The following is a 19,265-nucleotide window of genomic DNA, read 5'->3' as shown; positions in this document are numbered from 1 at the left end:
TGATGTTTAAAATTCCAGTATTCTTTGTGTCTGACATTATTTTTGTCACACAAAGGACTCACGGTCACATGCCATTATCACCATGCAGTGCAAATATAACAGAATATTTATTGGGGGAAAATGTAGAAGTAATAGAGTGAATGCAATCTCTTGAACTCTCATTTCCCAACGCATGAGCCAGGCATAGCTTTATTTTTTTATAGATATCATGGTCAGCAACCTAAAAGAGAGAGGAGGAGTTGGCATATGCTCTACATAGTTATATGTACAGGGTAGGGAACATGTATGTGACTATTTCAATAGTTTGCTGGAACAGTCTTGTATTGCATCAGAGAAGCCAATTATGTTTGTCTCTTCCCAGCAGTGCTTTCAGTGACTTTACATTATCAGCTTGATATTGGCCACAGCGAGAACATGGGTATCTCGGAATTGGCACACCACAAATCAGGGATTTTTTTTTTTTGAGGGCTCATTTGTTACCACACCAATGCATCCGTGTAACAATGGAAGCTTTCTGATAGAAGAGTTCCCTGTTGCAATGAGAAAGACTTGGGAGATAACCTAGATCTGCTGAGCTCAATATTGTAAAGCTATCAAATGGAGAAGGATATGAGTTTTAGAAAGTCATTCAGATTTGCCCCTTATAAGCTTTTTTGTAAAGGTCTCATTTTCCCATGAGGGAGAATAGTGAAAATAACACTAAAAGCAAATATTAAATAGCCTGTATTGAAAGGAGTGACATCAGCAAGATGTAGAAAAGATGTAGTGTTCATCCCTTCACAGAAACATCAATTTGAACAACCATCCATGCATGAAAATATTTTTACAAGAGCTAAGGAGTCCAGATAAGAGATTACAGTACCTGGAATACAGAAATAAGAAATGAGTCATTGAAGATGATAGCATGGGTAGTTTTACATTACAGGTGCCACTCCTCCATCAGGCCTATGAAGTGCAGCCTGAGAGAAATGCCTTCTTGGGGAAAGGAGAGTAAAGGAAGCACCTGACTTTAACACAGACTTTAAAGTGAACGCTGGCACCAGACTGGCTTATGTGGTTCTAGGCTCCAGGCTGGACCCTGAAGACCCAAGATTTAAGCCTGTTCCCATGGACTCAGGCTACAGGCCTATTCCAGTGCCAGGCTGGCCCACAGGGACCTGGACTTCAGGTTAGCCCCTGCAAACACAAGCTCTGGGCCTGTTTCCATGGAACCATGCTGCAGGCCCATCCCTACCAACCCAGCCATCAGGCCCACATGCAGACTCAAGTTCCAGTCTTACCCTAGTGGACCCAAGCAACAGGCTGGCCCACTCAAGGAATTCAGTAGTAAAGCCCACCTATGGACACCAACAGCTGGCTCACCCAGATCTCTTTCCCTGCCAAGACCAATCTGGTATAGGGAGTTCTCTGCTCAGGCAAGCCCATAAGAGGTCTCCTTTTTCAAATGTGCAGGCACCAATGCAGTTCCATAAGAAATAGGAATGATCAGGGAACCATGACACCACCAAAGGAACAAAAAAGTACCAGGAACTGACCTTAAAGTCATGAAGATCTATGAATTGCCTGACAAAAACTTCAAAATAAGTATCTTAAAGAAGCTCAGAAAGATACAAGAGAGCACAGATAGACAACTAAATGGTATCAGGAGAACAATACAAGAGAAAAATGAAAAGATTAACAAAGAGACAGAAGCTGTAAAAAATACTCAAATAGAAACTCTAGAAGATACGATAATGACTGAACTGAAAAATGTTATAGAATGCTTTGATGGCAGACTTGAACAAGCAGAAGAAAGAATCAGTAAGCTTGAAGACAGGTCATTTGAAATTAGTCAGAGAATAAAATAAATAAATAGAATAAAAAAGAGTGACGATAGCCTATGGTTGTTACGGAATACCATCAAGCAAACTGATATATGCATTATGGGAATCCCAGAGGTAGTGGAGTAAGAGAAAAAAGGAGATAACTTTTTTTTTTTTTTTTGAGGCGGAGTCTTGCTCTGTCTCCCAGGCTGGAGTGCAGTGGCACAATCTTGGCTCACTGCAAGCTCCACCCCTTGGGTTCACGCCATTCCCCTGCCTCAGCCTCCCGAGTAATTGGGACTACAGGCGCCCACCACCACACCCAGCTGATTTTTTGTATTTTTAGTAGAGACGGGGTTTCACCGTGTTAGCCAGGGTGGTCTCAATCCCCCGACCTCATGATCTGCCTGCCTCGGCCTCCCAAAGTGCTGGGATTACAGGCATGAGCCACTGCACCCAGCCAGGAAGAGAACTTTTTTAAAGAAATTATGACAGAGAACTTCACAAATCTTGAGAGAAATCAACATCTGGATCCCAGAGAACTTTAAATAGATGAACCATAAAGAAATATTAATGGAGACATAATCAAATTCTCAAAAATCAAAGGCAAAGCAAATTTTGAGATCAACAATATAAAAGCAATTTGCCACATATAAGGTGTTATAGTTTGGATGCTTGTCTCCCCAAACCTCATATTGAAATTTGATTTTCAATATTGAAGGTGGGGCCTAATGGGAGATATTTGAGTCATGGAGGTGGAGCTCTCATGAATAGTTTGGTGCTATCCTCATGACAAGGAGTGAGTTCTTATTCTATTAGTTTCCACTAAAGCTGGTTGTTAAAAAGAGCCTGCCATATCCCTTCTCTCTCTTTTCCTTCCTTTCTCACCATCTGATCTCTGCACACACCAGGTCTCCTTATTTTGCCATGGGTGGAAGCAGGCAAAGGCCACACTAGATACAGATGCCAGCACCATGTTTCTTGTACATCCTGCAGAAAAATGAGTGAAATAGTTAAAAAAAAATGGGTTACCCAGCCTAAATAATTCCTTTATAGCAACACTAAATGGACTAAGACACAAGGGAGTAATAAGACCATCAGCAGATTTCTCAGCAAAACCTTGCAGGCCAGAAGAGAGTGGATGATATATTCCAAGTACTGAAAGGAAAAAAAAAAAGACCACCAACCAAGAATATCTGGCAAAGCTGTCTTTCAGAACTGAGGAAGAAATAAAGACTTTTCCATACAAACAAAAGCTGAGGAAATTTATCACCACTATATCTGCCTTACAAGAAATACTAAAGGGATTTCTTCAAATTGAAAAGAGAGGGCATTAACTAACTATATAAAAACATACAAAAGCATAAAGCTCACTGTAAAGGTGAAAATATTCTCATTCAGAATAATCTAATACTGTAATGGTAGTGTGTAAACACATTTAACTCTAGTATAAAAGTTAAAATAAAATAATTATAAATAACTAAATGATTATTAATTAATATAGAATATAACAACACATAAATTGTGACATCAATAACATAACATGGGCCAGGCATAGTGGCTCACATTTGTAATCTCAGCACTTTGGGAAGCCAAAGCAGGAGGATCACTTGAACCCAGGAGTTGGAGACCAGCTTGGGCAACATGATGAGTCCCCATCTATACAATTTTTTTTTTAATTAGCTGGGTGTGGTGGTGCATGCCTGTGGTCCCAGATACTAGGGAGGCTGAGGTGTGAGGATTGCTTGAGCACAGCAGATCCAGGCTGCAATGTGCCATGTTTGTGCCATTGTACTCTAGCCTGGGTGATCCAGGCTGCAGTGAGCCATGTTTGTGCCATTGTACTCCAACCTGGGTGACAAAGTGAGACTCTGTCTAAAAACAAACACACATAAAAAAGGCATACAATATTGGGAGGAAAGTTAAGGTGTTGAGTTTTTATATGTGGTTAAAGTTAAGTTGTTATCAGCTTAAAATAGACTGTTACAACTATATGATGTTTTATTTTAGCCTAATGGTAACCAAAAAAAAAAAAAAAAAAACCTAAAAAAAAAAAAAAAAAAAATAAAAAAAAAGAAAAAAAACAAAACAATACAAAAAAAAAAAAAAAAAAATCAAGTCACAAAGAAAGCAAGAGAGGAAGAAAGGAACAAAAAATCTATAAAACAACTGGAAAACAAACAAACAAAGTGGCACTATTAAAGTCATCTGTCAATAATTATGTAAAATGTAAATGGATTATCCCCAATGAAAGACATAAAGTAGCAGAATGCATTAAAAAAAAAACAAGATCCAAATATAAGGTACCAACAAGAAGCTCACATTAGCTTTGAGGACATATATAGGCCGAAAGTGAAGAGATGGGAAAAGGTATTCCATGCAAATGGCAATTAAAAGAGAGAAAAAGTGGCTATACTTATATTAGAAAAAAAAAATAGACTCTGAGTCAAAAACTGTCAGAACAGACAAAGAAGGTCATTATATAAAGATAAAGAGAATAATCAAGAGGATACAACAATTGGGTGTGGGTGCATGTGTATACATATATGTACATGCATATGTGTGTGTGTGTGTGTGTGTGTATATATATATATATATGAAAAATCAAAATAGTATAAACTATGATATGTACCATGTGGTACATAACTAGAAATAAATAACAGGAGAAAAACTTGAAAATTTACAAATAGTGGAAATTAATCTTGTAATGTGCCATTGGTAGTCAACTATAATTTCCCAATCTATGTGTCAAAAAAAAAAAAAAAAGGAAAATTAAAGGGCAAATGAGCTAAACAGACATTTCTTTTTGTTTTTGTTTTGTTTCGTTTTTGTTAGGTTGTAGTATACATTTTTATTTAATGTATTATCTGTGACGTCAAGTGGTAAGTTGAACCATTCTCTAAAGCATACAACAGAGGTCATAATCTTTTGGGTTTTATTATTATTATTATTATTTTTAAATTTTACTTTAAGTTCTACGCAACAAATGCGCAGGTTTGTTACATAGGTATACAGGTCCTATGGTGCTTTGGTGCACCTATCAACCTATCATCTAGGTTTTTTTTTTCTTTATGTATCCTAGAACTTAAAGTATATTAAAAAAAAGAAGTAGAAGATAGAACAGAAGATACTAGAGGCTGTGAAGAGTAGGAAAATGGGAGGAATAGGGAGAGATTTATTAAAGGATACAAAATTATAGCGCAATTAAAAAGTTAGTATTGTATGTATGACATATGTATGACTATGTGTGTGTCATATATAGAATACTAAATACTATATGTATGTATGATGACTATAGTTAACATTAATACATAGTTTCAAATAGCTGAAAGGAAAATATTCAGTATTTTTAACACAAATAAATAAGTGTTCGAGATGATAGTTATGCTAATTATCCTGATATGATCACCATACATTATATGTATCAAAACATCACTATGTGCCCCATAAATATGTACACTTATTATATGTCAATTAAAAATTTTAAATCTTGTTACAAACAGAAACATCAAAACTTTCAAGATAGGCTGGGCATGGTGGCTCACATCTGTAATCCCAGCACTTTGGCAGGCCAAAGTGGTGGATCTTGAGTTTAGGGGTTCAAAACCAGCCTGGCCAAGATGGTGAAACCCCTCTCTACTAAAAATACAAAAAGGCATGGTGGTGGGCACATGTAATCCCAGCTACTAGGGAGGCTGAGGCAGAGAATTGCTTGAACCTGAGAGGCAGAAGTTGCAGTGAGCTGAGAACACACCACTGCACTCCAGCCTGTGCAACAGAGAGAGACTCTGTCTCAAAAAACAAACAAACAAACAAACAAACACTTTTCAAGATACACCAAAGTAGTTCTAAGAGAGAAGTCTGTAGTAACAAATGCCTTCATTAAAAAAAAAAAAAGATCTCAAGGAACAATGTAACTTTACACTTTAAGTAACTAGAAAGTAAGCACACAATTAGTAAAAGGAAGGAAATAACAAATCTCAGAGTAGAAGTAAATGAAATAAATTCTAGAAAAACAGTGGAAAAGATTAATAAAGATTAATAAAACTAATAGTTGGTTTTTGAAGAGATAAAGTTGATGAAACTTTATGTAGACTAAGTAAAAAAACAGAAAAGACTCAAGTAAATAAAATCAGAACTAAAAGAGGAAACATCACAGCTGATATCACAGAAATACAAAAGGTCATAAGAGATTACCATGAACAATTATACACCAACAAATTAGATAACCTAGAAGAAATAGATAAATTCCTAGACACATATAAACTACCAAGTCAAAATCATGAGAAAAGAAAAAATCTGGAGACCAATAATAAGTAAAGAGACCGAGTCAGAAACCTACCACCACCACCACCTCCAACAACAAAAATAACAAAAAACAGATGCTGATGGCTTTACTAGGAAATTCTACCAAATATTTAAAAACTCAATACCGAATTCTTCCAAAAAAATTGAAGAAGACGGAGCACTTATAAACTCGTTTTATGAGGCTAGCATTACTCTCACATGAAACCTAGACAAAGGTACTGCAAGAAAGGGAAGGGAAGGGAAGGGAAGTACCCATCAAAACTAAGCTTCATAAGTGAAAGAGGGATAGTCTTTTTCAGGCAAACAAAGGCTGAGAGAACTTGCTAGTACCAAGCCAGCAGTACAAGAACTGCTAAAGGGGCTCTGAATCTTGAAACAAATCCTGGAAACACATCAAAACAGAACCTCCTTAAGGCATAAATTTAACAGAACCTACAAAACAAAAATACAATAACAATAACAACAACAACCAAGGTATACAGGCAACAAATAGCACAATGAATAGAATGGTACCTCAAATCTGAATACTAAAGTTGAATGCAAATGACATAAATGCTCCACTTAAAAGATACAGAATTGCAGAATAAATAAGAATTCACTAACCAACTATCTACTGCCTTCAAGAGACACACCTAACACATAAGGACTCACATAAACTTAAGGTAAAGGGATGAAAAAAGACATTTCATGCAATGGACACCAAAAGCAATCAGGGCTAGTTATCCTTAGATCAGACACAACAAAACTTTAAAACAACAGCAGTTAAAAAAGACAAAGAAGGACATTATATAATGATAAAAGGCCTTGTCCAACAGGAAAATACCACAATCCTAAATATATATGCACCTAACACTGGAGCTCCCAAATTTATAAAACAATTACTAATAGACACTAGAAATGAGACAAATAGCAACACAATAATAGTGGGGGACTTCAATACTCCACTGACAGCACTAGACAGGCCATCAAGACAGAAAGTCAACAAAGAAACAATGGATTTAAACTATACCCTGGAACAAATGGACTTAACAGATATTTACAAAACATTCTACCCAACAACTACAGAATATACATCTATTCAACAGCATATGGAACTTTCTCCAAGATAGAAAATATGATAGGCCACAAAACTAACCTCAATAAATTCAAGAAAATTGTAATTATATCAAGTATTCTCTCAGACCACAGTGGAATAAAACTGGAAATCAACTCCAGAAGGAACCTTCAAAACCATGCAAATACATGGAAATTAAATAAACTGGAAATTAATTGAAATTAAAAAATTCTTCAAACTGAATGACAATAGTGGCACAACGTATCAAAACCTCTGGAATACAGCAAAGGTGGCACTGAGGAAAGTTTATAGCCCTAAATGTCTATATCAAAAAGTTTGAAAGAATACAAACAGATGATCTAAGGTCACACCTCAAGGAACTAGAGAAACAAGAACAAACCAAACCCAAACCCAGCAGAAGAAAGGAAATAACCAAGATCGGAGCAGAACTAAATGAAATTGAAACAAACAAACAAAAAATACAGAAGAGAAATGAAACAAAAAGCTGGTTCCTTTAAAAGATAAATAACATTGATAGACCATTAGCAAGATTAACCAAGAAGAGAGGAAATCCAAATAAGCACAATTAGAAACAAAACGGGATATATTACAACTGACACCACAGAAATACAAACAATTATTCAAGGCTACCATGAATACCTTTATGCACATAAACTAGAAAACTTAGAGGAGAGGGATAAATTGCTGGAAAGATACAAACTTCCTAGCTTAAACCAGGAAGAATTTGATACTCTGAATAGACCTATGACAAGCAGCAAGATTGAAATGGTAATTTAAAAATTGCCAAAACAAAAAAAGTCCACGACCAGACAGATTCACAGCAGAATTCTCCCAGACATTCAAAGAAGAATTGGTACTAATCCTATTGACACTATTCCGCAAGAGAAAGAGGGAACTCTCCCTAAATCATTCTATGAAGCTAGTATTACCCTAGTACCAAAGCCGGGAAAGGACATAATCAAAAAAGACAACTACAGACCAATATCCCTGATGAACATAGATGCTAAAATCCTTAACAAAATACTAGCTAACCAAATCCAACAACATATAAAAAAGATAATCTGCCATGATGAAGTGGATTTCATACCAGGGATGGTTTAACATATTCAAGTCAATAAATGTGATACACCACATAAACAGAATTGAAAACTAAAATCACACGATCATCACAATTGATGTAGAAAAAGCATTTGACAAAATCCAGCATCACTTTATGATTATAACTCTCAGCAAAACTGGCTTACAAAGGACACACCTCAATGTAATCAAAGCCATCTATGATAAACCCACAGCCAACATAATACTGAATGGGAAAAGTTGAAAGCATTTCCTCTGAGAACGGGAACAAGACAAGGATGCCCATGCTCACTACTCCTCTTCAACACATTACTGGAAGTCCTAGCCAGAGCAATCAGACAAAAGAAAGCAATAAAGGCCATTCAAATTGGTAAGGAGGAAGTCAAACTGTTGCTGTTTGCTGATGATATGATTGTTTACCTAGAAAACCCTAAAGTCTCCTCCAGAAAGCTCCTTGAACTGATAAAAGAATTCAGCAAAGTTTCCAGTTACAAAATCAATGTACACAAATCAGTAGCTCTTTTATACACCAACAGTAACCAAGCTGAGAATCAAATCAAGAACTCAATCCCTTTTACAGAAGCTGAACAAAAAAAAAAAGAAAAAAACTTACAAATGTACCTAACCAAGGAGGTGAAAGACATCTGCAAGGAAAACTATAAAACACTGCTGAAAGAAATCATAGACAGCACAACAAATGGAAACACATCCCATGCTCATGGATGGATAGAATCAATATTTGAAAATGACCATACTGCCAAAAGCAATCTACAAATTTAACACAATTCCCATCAAAATACCACCATCATTGTTTACAGAATTAGAAAAAACAATCCTGAAATTCATATGGAACCAAAAAAGAGCCCACATAGCCAAAGCAAGAATAAGCAAAAAGAACAAATCTGGAGGCATCATATTATATGATTTCAAACTATACTATAAAGCCATAGTCACCAAAATAGCATGGTACCGGCATAAAAATAGGCACATAGACCAATGTAACAGAATAGAGAATCCAAAAGTAAACCCTAATGCTTATAGCCAACTGATCTTCGACAAAGCAAATAAAAACATAAAGTGGGGAAAGGACACCCTATTCAACAAATGATGCTGGAATACTTGGGAAGCCACATGTAGAATGAAACTGGATCACCATCTCTTGCATTGTACAAAAATCAACTCAAGATGGATCAAGGACTTAAGTCTAAGATCTGAAACTATAAAAATTCTAGAAGACAACATGGAAAAACCCTTCTAGACATTGGCTTAGGCAAGGATTTCATGACCAAAAACCCAAAAGCAAATGCAATAAAAACCATGATAAATAGCTGGGACTTAATTAAACTAAAGAGCTTTTGCAAGTCAAAAGGAACAGTCAGAAGAGTAAACAGACAACCCACAGAGTGGGAGAAAATCTTCACAATCTATATATCTGACAAAGGACTAATGTCCAGAATCTACAGTGAATTAAACAAATTAGCAATGAATAGACAATTCTCAAAAGAGGATATACAAATGGCCAACAAACATGAAAAAATGCTCAACATCACTAATAATTAGTGAAATGCAAATCAAAACCAAAATACGATATCACCTTACCCCTGCAAGAATGGCCATAATCAAAAAAATCAAAAAACAGTAGATGTTGATGTTGATGTAGATGTGGTGAACAGGGAACACTTCTACACTCCCAGTGGGAATGTAAAGTAGTATAACTACTATGGAAAACAGTGTGGAGATTCCTTAAAGAACTAAAAGTAGAACTACAGTTTGATCCAGCGATCCCACTACTGGGCATCTACCCAGAGGAAAAGAAGTCATTATATGAAAAAGATACTTGCATACTCATGTTTATAGCAGCACAATTTGCAATCATGAAAATGTGGAACCAAATGAAATACCCATCAATCAACAAGTGGATAAAGAAACTGTGATCTATCTATCTATCTATCATCTATCTATCTATCTATCTATCTATCTATCTATCTATCTATCTATCTATCTATCATCTATCATCTAGGAAACCAACTGAAATACCCATCAACCAATGAGTGGATAAAATGGATAGAGAAATTGTGATATACATATATACATACATACATATATATACATATATACACATATATACACGTATATACACATATATACGTGTATATATATATACATACACATGTATATATACATGTATATACATGGAATACTGAGTAGTATTCCATCATATATATATATACATACATATATACACGTGTATATATCTATATGTATGTGCGTATATATATATATATATATGACGGAATACTACTCAGCCATGAAAAGGAATGAATTAATGGCATTCACAGTGACCTGGATGAGGTTGAAGATTATTATTCTAAGTGAAGGAACTCAGGAATGGAAAACCAAACATCGTATGTTCTCACTCACATGTGGGAGCTAAGCTATAAGGATGCAAAGGCATAAGTAAGACACAATGGACTTTGGGGACTCAAGGGGAAAGGGTGGGAAGGGGGTGAGGGATAAAAAACCACAAATTGGGTGCCGTATATACTACTCGGGTGACCAGTGCACCAAAATCTCACAAATCACCACTAAAGAACTTATGTAACCAAACACCACCTGTTCCACAATAACCTATGGAAATAATAAAATTTATAATAAAAATAAAAATAAGTTTGTACTCATCCCTCCAAATTTGTGAAGACTGTGAGTCTATATAAGTCAACTATATTCATGTTACTTTAATATTTAGTATTTATAATAGTTACTATGCTTCTTTCATCTGCTCCAAGATAAATCACACACACACACACACACACACACACACACACACACACATATCACAAAAGAGTAAAACAAGACAAAGTAAAACAAGAAATGTCCAAACAACAAAACATTTTTCAAGTATTTTTGATGCTTTGGGCAAGCAAAGATCCCATCTAGCCAAAAGTTTAAGTGGTAATAAAGTTTCCAAATACTCTCCCAGCAAGTTACAAGAATTTCCTACATCTGATCTAAAATCTGCATCATTTTTTAAGCCACATAGAATTTTCTTTTTATTTATGTTTTTTTCAAACATAATTGATGACTGAAAAATACTGTCAATTAAACATCATAAAATAGATCTGGATAAATTACTTGCTTGTTACTTCTCAGCTAATATGCTTTTTTAACCTAAGAAAATCAACTTTTGAAATCTTAATGAGAAACCTGTTCTAAGAACGTTAATTTAAACTGTGTCACTCTTTTTCCTCAGCAATATGAGGTGTTGTTTTGTATGTGGATAATCAGTATCTGTAAGGGAAATTTTTTCATATTCATCTTCAGAGACTGTCCTACGAAGGAAAAGAATACACTCTAGTTTTAAGAAACATGATCAATATATTTCTCCTTATAGTGAAGAAAATGTCAAAGCAAATCAAGTGTAATTTGGGGGCTAATTTCTCATTTATCTGGGCCAGTGTAGAAACTCCTGAACTAGCATGGTGATAAAATTCAAGAAATCACGAATGAGTCTAGGGGGCCCAGTTCCCTTATCACCCTCCCCATCATGGCTCCAACATCGTGCTCATTGCAGAAATGTTCCTGGCACTCAGTACTTCCTGCATGGCCTCCTGCTTATAAAACCACATGGTAACACTCTACAGCTTCATTAATGAAAGAAGGATAATTGGGAGATCTCTATTTGATTTCAAAGTGAACATCTGGTTTGGAACATTTGTAATTTTTTTTTTTTTGGCTTCCAAGGAGAACCTCACATTCAATATGAAGATGGGGGTATAATTGAGACCTCCCTGCTGATAGTGTAACTGCCTTTCATTGCTAAAGCACAAATAATTACTTATAAAACAGCAGGTGGTCTGCTTAAAAAATCCAAATAAATGTTCTAGGTATTTTTAGACATCTTTTGCTAAAGGCCTTTCTCATTCTCTCCTGGATCAAGTAGCCACTGTTAAGATTCAGTTAGCATGATGAATACCCTGACAGCTGTTTCTATAGATGCCGTCACCTTTATTTCTCCTTTTTTCCCCACTTGTTGAAGATTGATTCTCCTGGCCGGGCGCGGTGGCTCACGCTTGTAATCCCAGCACTTTGGGAGGCCGAGGCGGGCGGATCACGAGGTCAGGAGATCGAGACCACGGTGAAACCCCGTCTCTACTAAAAATACAAAAAATTAGCCGGGCGCGGTGGCGGGCGCCTGTAGTCCCAGCTACTCGGAGAGGCTGAGGCAGGAGAATGGCGTGAACCCGGGAGGCGGAGCTTGCAGTGAGCCGAGATTGCGCCGCTGCACTCTAGCCTGGGCGACAGAGCGAGACTCCGTCTCAAAAAAAAAAAAAAAAAGAAAGAAAGAAAGAAAGAAGATTGATTCTCCTTTATTCTCTAAAGCCATCTACATCTGAGTTGTATGAAGTTTTGTGTTTTTATTCGTAGTTATTTCATCCAAGGCCCAAATATGAACTTAGCACTCATTGTATTTGCCTGTTTCATCAGCTAAGAGAGAGCAGAGAAGTTAAGAGACTTGTTTGCTGAGAGAAAGGAATGGAGCTTAGAATTCAGCACATCAAGTTCAATTTAAGTGTGGTACAAAAATCCAACTATTTCTCGGACTTAATTTTTATACCCATTGTACCTGGGTCTGTTTTTCTTTTTCTGCCTTGTCCTTTAAATAAAACTCCCAAATTGTTGATTGTATGAAAAGCTACTATTAGGATGGTAACATGGATTATAAGCAAGAGAAACCTAATCTGGTCTATTTAAACATTAATAAAATTTTTAAAAGGATATTAGCAAGACATAGACTCAATGTGAAGGCTAAAGGATCAGTCATGGACATATGTAGGAACTAATTAATATTCTGCCACTTTTCAAGGTTCAAAATCCTGGGAGAGAGAAACCAACTGCCTAAATCTAGGACATATGTCCACCCCAAGCTTTACCTGGGCAATACGCATTAATCTGGCAGAAATAGCCTCAAGGAGGTTTTTGTCTGTAGCAGTGCTTCTCCAGCAGGTTCCTCATCTGAATCATAGAGTAATTTGAGTGGCAATTTTCTCAATTCCTCCAAGAACAGTAAATAACTAGTACCATGATACATGCATGGGAGAGAAATAATTACATGCAATGGTTGCCTTAGGCACCAACGCTTAATTGTTTCCTTGAACCTGGTTGGTTCAATTTTGTACAGCACGCATATTAGTTTACTAGCCTGCTAATGCTATACTCAAAAGGGAATATATGACTCTTCAAAAGGAAATCAAGGTGCTATTAGGAAGTGAGAGCTGAGCAGCCAAAAAGCAACAAATATGTGCTTCACTACACAATAGATTTTTGACATTCACAATGCCACATTTTCCACACCTTTTCATGTGGAATATTAATATTCATCAAGCCACAGATAGGCATTTCTAGGCAAAAGAGTTCTTGGAGAAAAGTTTGGGAAATACTGTATGCTGTAATCCTTTTCTAGGATATTAACAATATGAAAGTCTCTAAGAAATCCTACAACAAACAGCGAAGATACCTGTTTGATGGTGTTTCCCAAATTAACAACATTGTGGATTCTTTTGATAATATATCCCACAGAATAGCCATTGCAAAGAATATATTTTAGAAAGTAGTCAACAAATATAACCTGATACTTTCAGGGATTCTCTGATTTGTTATCATCACCTTCAGGTTTAGCTTCCCTAATTTAAATGATAGTAGCCAAAATGGTGGACATTGAAATGATGCTTAAATGCTATTTTTTATTCTTTGCCTGAGTATCCGCCATTTTCTTACATCCTTTTATGTGGTCCTATCTAATAAGAATGAGTAAGTGACTTCATGTGGCATCATTCTCTAACCTTGGCTGTATGTTGGAAATTACCTGGGATAATTTCCCAACTATTATCCTCCATCTAAAACTATTAACTTTGCCCTATGTGTAAATGGTACCTTGAGAGAACCACCAACAATATGGGAAGTCATCATGATTAGCAGAAATTTTAAAAATAAGCATATATATCATGAAGACATACTAAAGCAATGGTTCTGAAAGTTTAGCATGTACCAGAATCACCCGGAGGAGTTGTTAAAAACACAAAGGGCTGGGTCCCATCTTCAGAGCTTCTCTTTTAGTAGGTCTAAAGTGGGACCTGAGAATTTGCATTTGTACCAAGTTTCCACGTTATGTTAAAGCTGCTGGTCCCAAGACAACACTTTGAGAATCACTGAAATACAACATAAAGATATGCATCTAGCATATTTTCAGCCAAGTATTTCTAGCTACTTCCCAGGTTGGCACAATTAATTTGTTTATATGAGAACATATTGTCTTTTGTAAGTGCTGTGGCCACCCACAGTTTTATTTCCTTTTTTTCACAATAGAATGCAATAAATCTTAGACCAGTGTTATGTGGCCCATACTTGTCCACCACATAGTGAAGAGAAGTGACAGCCAAATTTGAGCTTCAGGAGGAACCTAAATTTGTGTTCATTGGAGATTGCAGGTAACAGAATATGTAAAGTGTAGCTGGTAGGTACTTGATATCAAGGAGGGTATTTTTCTGTATTCATGTTTAGAGACTCTCTTTCTTGAAAGTAAGAAACAGACAAACAAACTCTTATTAAAAACACACTAGTTAAGATAGTCCCTGACTTTGTGCGGATAACTAAAAATAAAATCAATTAGTATAACTTAAGCTATTTCTCAGTCAGTCAAGTTACAGAGAATCATGTCTTTGTGAGACTCTTTTTTCAGCTATTTAAGTATTGACATAAATAGAAATATGAAACTTAGAACTAAAGTTTCACATTGGTTTACCATAAAGTATTAGAAAAATATTTTAAAGAAATGATAAAGATCATTTTATCACATTTTATACCAATAATACATAATATAAAGTTAAATCTTATTTGTCATTTTTATTCTATAATCTCTATGTCAATAATTTAATTATACCCTCTAAAACATTTCAAATATTTTATGATACATGGTATATTAAAATAGTAGTGTTCATATACAATTTATAGTTTTTTCTTTGATATGGTATTCGATAAAAAAGTTTAGAAAAAACTGTTGTTCCTTTGTTTGTTTGTTTGTTTTTCTTTGAGACAGGGATTCATTTTTATGCCCAGACTTGAGTGCAGTGGCATCATCTTGGCTCACTGCAACCTCCGCCTACTGGGCTCAAGTGATCCTCCTACCTCAGTTTCCCACATAGCTAGGACTACAGGTGCCTGCCACCATGTCCAACTAATTTTTGTATGTTTTTGTAGAGATGGGGTTTCACTATATTGCCCAGGCTGGTCTGGAACTCCTAAGCTCAAATGATCTGCCCACCTCGGCCTCACAAAGTGCTGGGATTACAGGGATGAGCCACTGTGCCTGCCCTAGAAAAAAGCATCTATAGAAGCCCAGAATATCCTGGGGGTTCTATTTGAGACTGAAACACTTTTGTGTGTGTACCAATCTATCTGAAGTGTCCCAGGCAACATGTCAGCCCTAGTAGTTATCACTTTATATGTTGTCAATAGTTTAACTTTCAATTGAATAACTATTAAATCCTAAAATATTAGTCTATTTTTTGGTCAAGAGGGGTTTTATTTGAATCAGAGCTATTAGCTGGCTTTCAACTTACGAAATGGATGATTCTGTAAAAGTGTATTACTACATGTTAAACTATAGTGGGATGTTAATGGCCAAAGATGAGCAGTCTTCTCAAATGTTAGTCACAATCAAGGGTTGCTAAGCAAGTGTTTAACCATAGGATCACCTCCTGTTATCTAACTATCCAATTCTAAGCATAATTGGCATCCATCAAAAAGGAAACATGGTGGGCTTGTTAACTATCCAGAGTCCATTCTTGTAGTTCTGGTTACTAGACTATTAGAGCAGGAAATTTTTAAGATAACAGTAGACATTTGCATTGCTTTTACTGTAGCTCAGACACTGTTCTAAATATATATTACTCTTTTAATGCTGAAAAGCCCTAAAATATACATGCTATTACTAGTCTCGCTTTTTTAGGTAAGGAAACGAAGACAGTGGAAATGACTTGTCAAAAGCTTAACAGCTAGTAAGTAGCAAAGATAAGATTCCACATGAGTAATCTGACTCCAGAAGTTGGGCTTGTAAATACCTCACTATGTTCAGGGTCCTCCTACAAAGAGTAAATATTAGAATCAGAAGAGGAAGTTCTTAAAAATTACAGATTTTACTTAAACTCCATTGGGGATTCTAATGTACAAACTCACACCCTACCTGTATTCATGCTCATAAACCTTAGGAACCCATGACTTTATCAAATATTTTTGTTTTACGACTATGTAAATGTGCAATAAAGGCTTAATTTAGCATACCTGGGTTTCCCAAACCCCATACACTCCAAAGGTCTTCAGAACTGGCTCTTCACTAGCTCGTAGAAGAAAACCTCTAAGCCCTTGGAATATTCTGTCTGATAAGGGTATCACCGTATACCTGGGAACTTGTCCCAGGCCTGATAGTGTATGCTACTCATGTGATTTATGGTGAATGCCTGCTTTTATTCACCTGAGGCTTTGTGCCTTGCTGTATAAATTTGACCTTTTACGGGGTGGCATTAAAGAATGAGTAGCTAAGGGTCAGTCATAGAGGTGCCCCATGCCTATGTAACTGAATTCCAATAAAAAACTTGGACACCAAGGCTCAGGAGAGCTTCTCTGGTTGGCGATATTTTGTACATGTTATCACACATAGTTTCTCAGAGAATTAAGGGCTGCCTGTGTTCCTCCATGGGAGACACTTGGAAGCCTGCACTTGGTTTCTTGCCATGCCATCTACCTTTGCTGATTTTAATCTGTATTGTTTAGATATAATAAACTGTAATAATGATTGTGGCAGCCTTTCTGTGTCCTGAGAGCCCTCTAGGGAATAGTGAAAACTGAGGTTGGGTATCACATCCAACCTCCAACCTGTTTGTAATTTAATCTTCATAAGTTCAGAGAGCATATTTGTTTTTCTGCTTGTTTTCTGCCTAGAATGTGTGGGTATTCCAGAAATATTTGCTGATAAAAATGAATTGCTTCCATAATTAGGGAAGAAATTCTTTACCTGGTGAATCTTCAAGTTATGCACCATCATCATGGTCCTGTCTTTGTCCCACCCTTCCTTTTTATGTCTTGGGTTATTCATCTTTCCCATTCATGAACTTTAAGCTTTTGTCAGCATCAACTCACCTCTATCCCCTCTCAAGATCTGAGAGAAATGTAAAGTGGACTTTCTTTTATAGAAATTCAATGACCTATAAATAATGGAATTTCTTCCTAAACCATGTGTCACAGAAGAAGTATGGAGTATATAACAAAGGGTCATCTAAGGTAGAAAAGGTCACTTCCAGCTGAGATTATCATAAAAGGATGGAGAAAAGAACTTCCACTGGTTCTCAAATAGTACATTGAAATTAAGTATTTGAAGAGGCAGAGAAAAGAACTTCCTAGCAGATGGAAAAAATATGAATAGTCATCAAATTAGGAAAATGTTTGCCATAAATTAAGAATGTCAGAAACTTAAGTTTGGATGAAATCTAGACAGTATTAAGTCAGTCATGATAAAAAAAAAAAAGGCTAGGCTGGGATTAGGTCATGAATGGCCTCAAATACCAAACTAAGATATTTGAATTATATTTTTAAACCACTGGAAGCTATTTAAGTTTCAGAAGAGAAAATGAAATGATAAAACTGTACCTCAAGAAACTGAGAGCTAGATGAGCTGCAATGAGTAAAAAGCTATAGAAAGAGAAACCAGTTAGAGGCTGCTGTAATAAACTCTGGGGCTGGGGAGAAAGGGGAAACAGCAAAATCTGCTTTTTAATCTTTAACTTACTTAACACCAGTTTGCAACAGAACTATGAGTTCCTGAATTATCAAAAGCAGCAGTATGTTCATTCTTTTGGAGCCTTGAAACTGGCTTCCTTTTTAAATGAAGCATTTTGAATTCATTGTAAAATTGTATTTCAGCTAGAACCACAGAATTTCCCTGGCAATTATCCAAGGTCATTAAAGGTAATAACAGGGACTTAGGTAAAAATGAGCATGAAATCTCCTCCATCTTGAGAAGTGATAAAATACATGGGATTCCTTTCTGTATTTTACAGTGTAATATTGTTTCACATAGATGTGTTATTAGCTTAGCTGATTTATCTTGAGTCTAAAGTTGCAGAGTAGACATAGGTCAGAACCGAGGCAGTTACTAAGAAAACCCAAGCCAAAAAGTCATTACAATTCAATAAGTTAGTTTCTGGAGCCAGATTTTCTAATTTCAATTTATGACTAATAAACTTTCCATTATTTTCCATGCATTGGTCTCCCTGACCATCTTCTCTCTTTTTAACTCACAGCTTCTAATACTGACCCCAATAGTCCTTCAACTCTACTATGTTCTCCAATCCATGGATTCTATCATATTACCTCTATCTTTCTTTCTGTTGATGCCTTCACTATCCTCCTTATCCTATATCAATTGTTACAATCAATCTCTTGATTCATTTTTCTCTTTCTATGGTCTAGCAAAATGCAACCTGGTCAAATCTAACTTTTCCCCTACTCTAGGGCACAACCCTCTCTTGGTCTTCCTTCTACTTTGTTGACCATTCTTCAATAATATTTATTGTTTTTTCCTCTTCTTCCCATCCTCCTAATGATGGAGTGCTCATTCTATATACACACTGCTCTTTCTATCTATATCTGCTTCTTTAGTGTTCTCATCCTATCTTGGCTTTAAATACCATCTATATTCTGATATGTACCTCCATCTAAGACCTCTCTCTGGATGTGCACATCCAATGGGCTATTCAGCATCTCCACTTACATATTGTGCTGTTTATTTATCTAATGACTCTCACTTTCAAATTTATTCTTTGAAACTCTGCTCATTGATACTGGTGCTGATACCGATAATCTTAGTGCTATACAACCCAGAGTCCAGTGCCAATGACTTTCTCTTCGATTCTGCCAGACAGAGTCATGAGAGAGAAAAAAGGTGCAGATAA

This window comes from Hylobates moloch, unplaced genomic scaffold, assembly GCF_009828535.3.
Source record: "Hylobates moloch isolate HMO894 unplaced genomic scaffold, HMol_V3 SCAFFOLD_6, whole genome shotgun sequence".
Classification (NCBI taxonomy): domain Eukaryota; kingdom Metazoa; phylum Chordata; class Mammalia; order Primates; family Hylobatidae; genus Hylobates; species Hylobates moloch.
Note: the sequence above shows the minus strand (reverse complement) of the source record.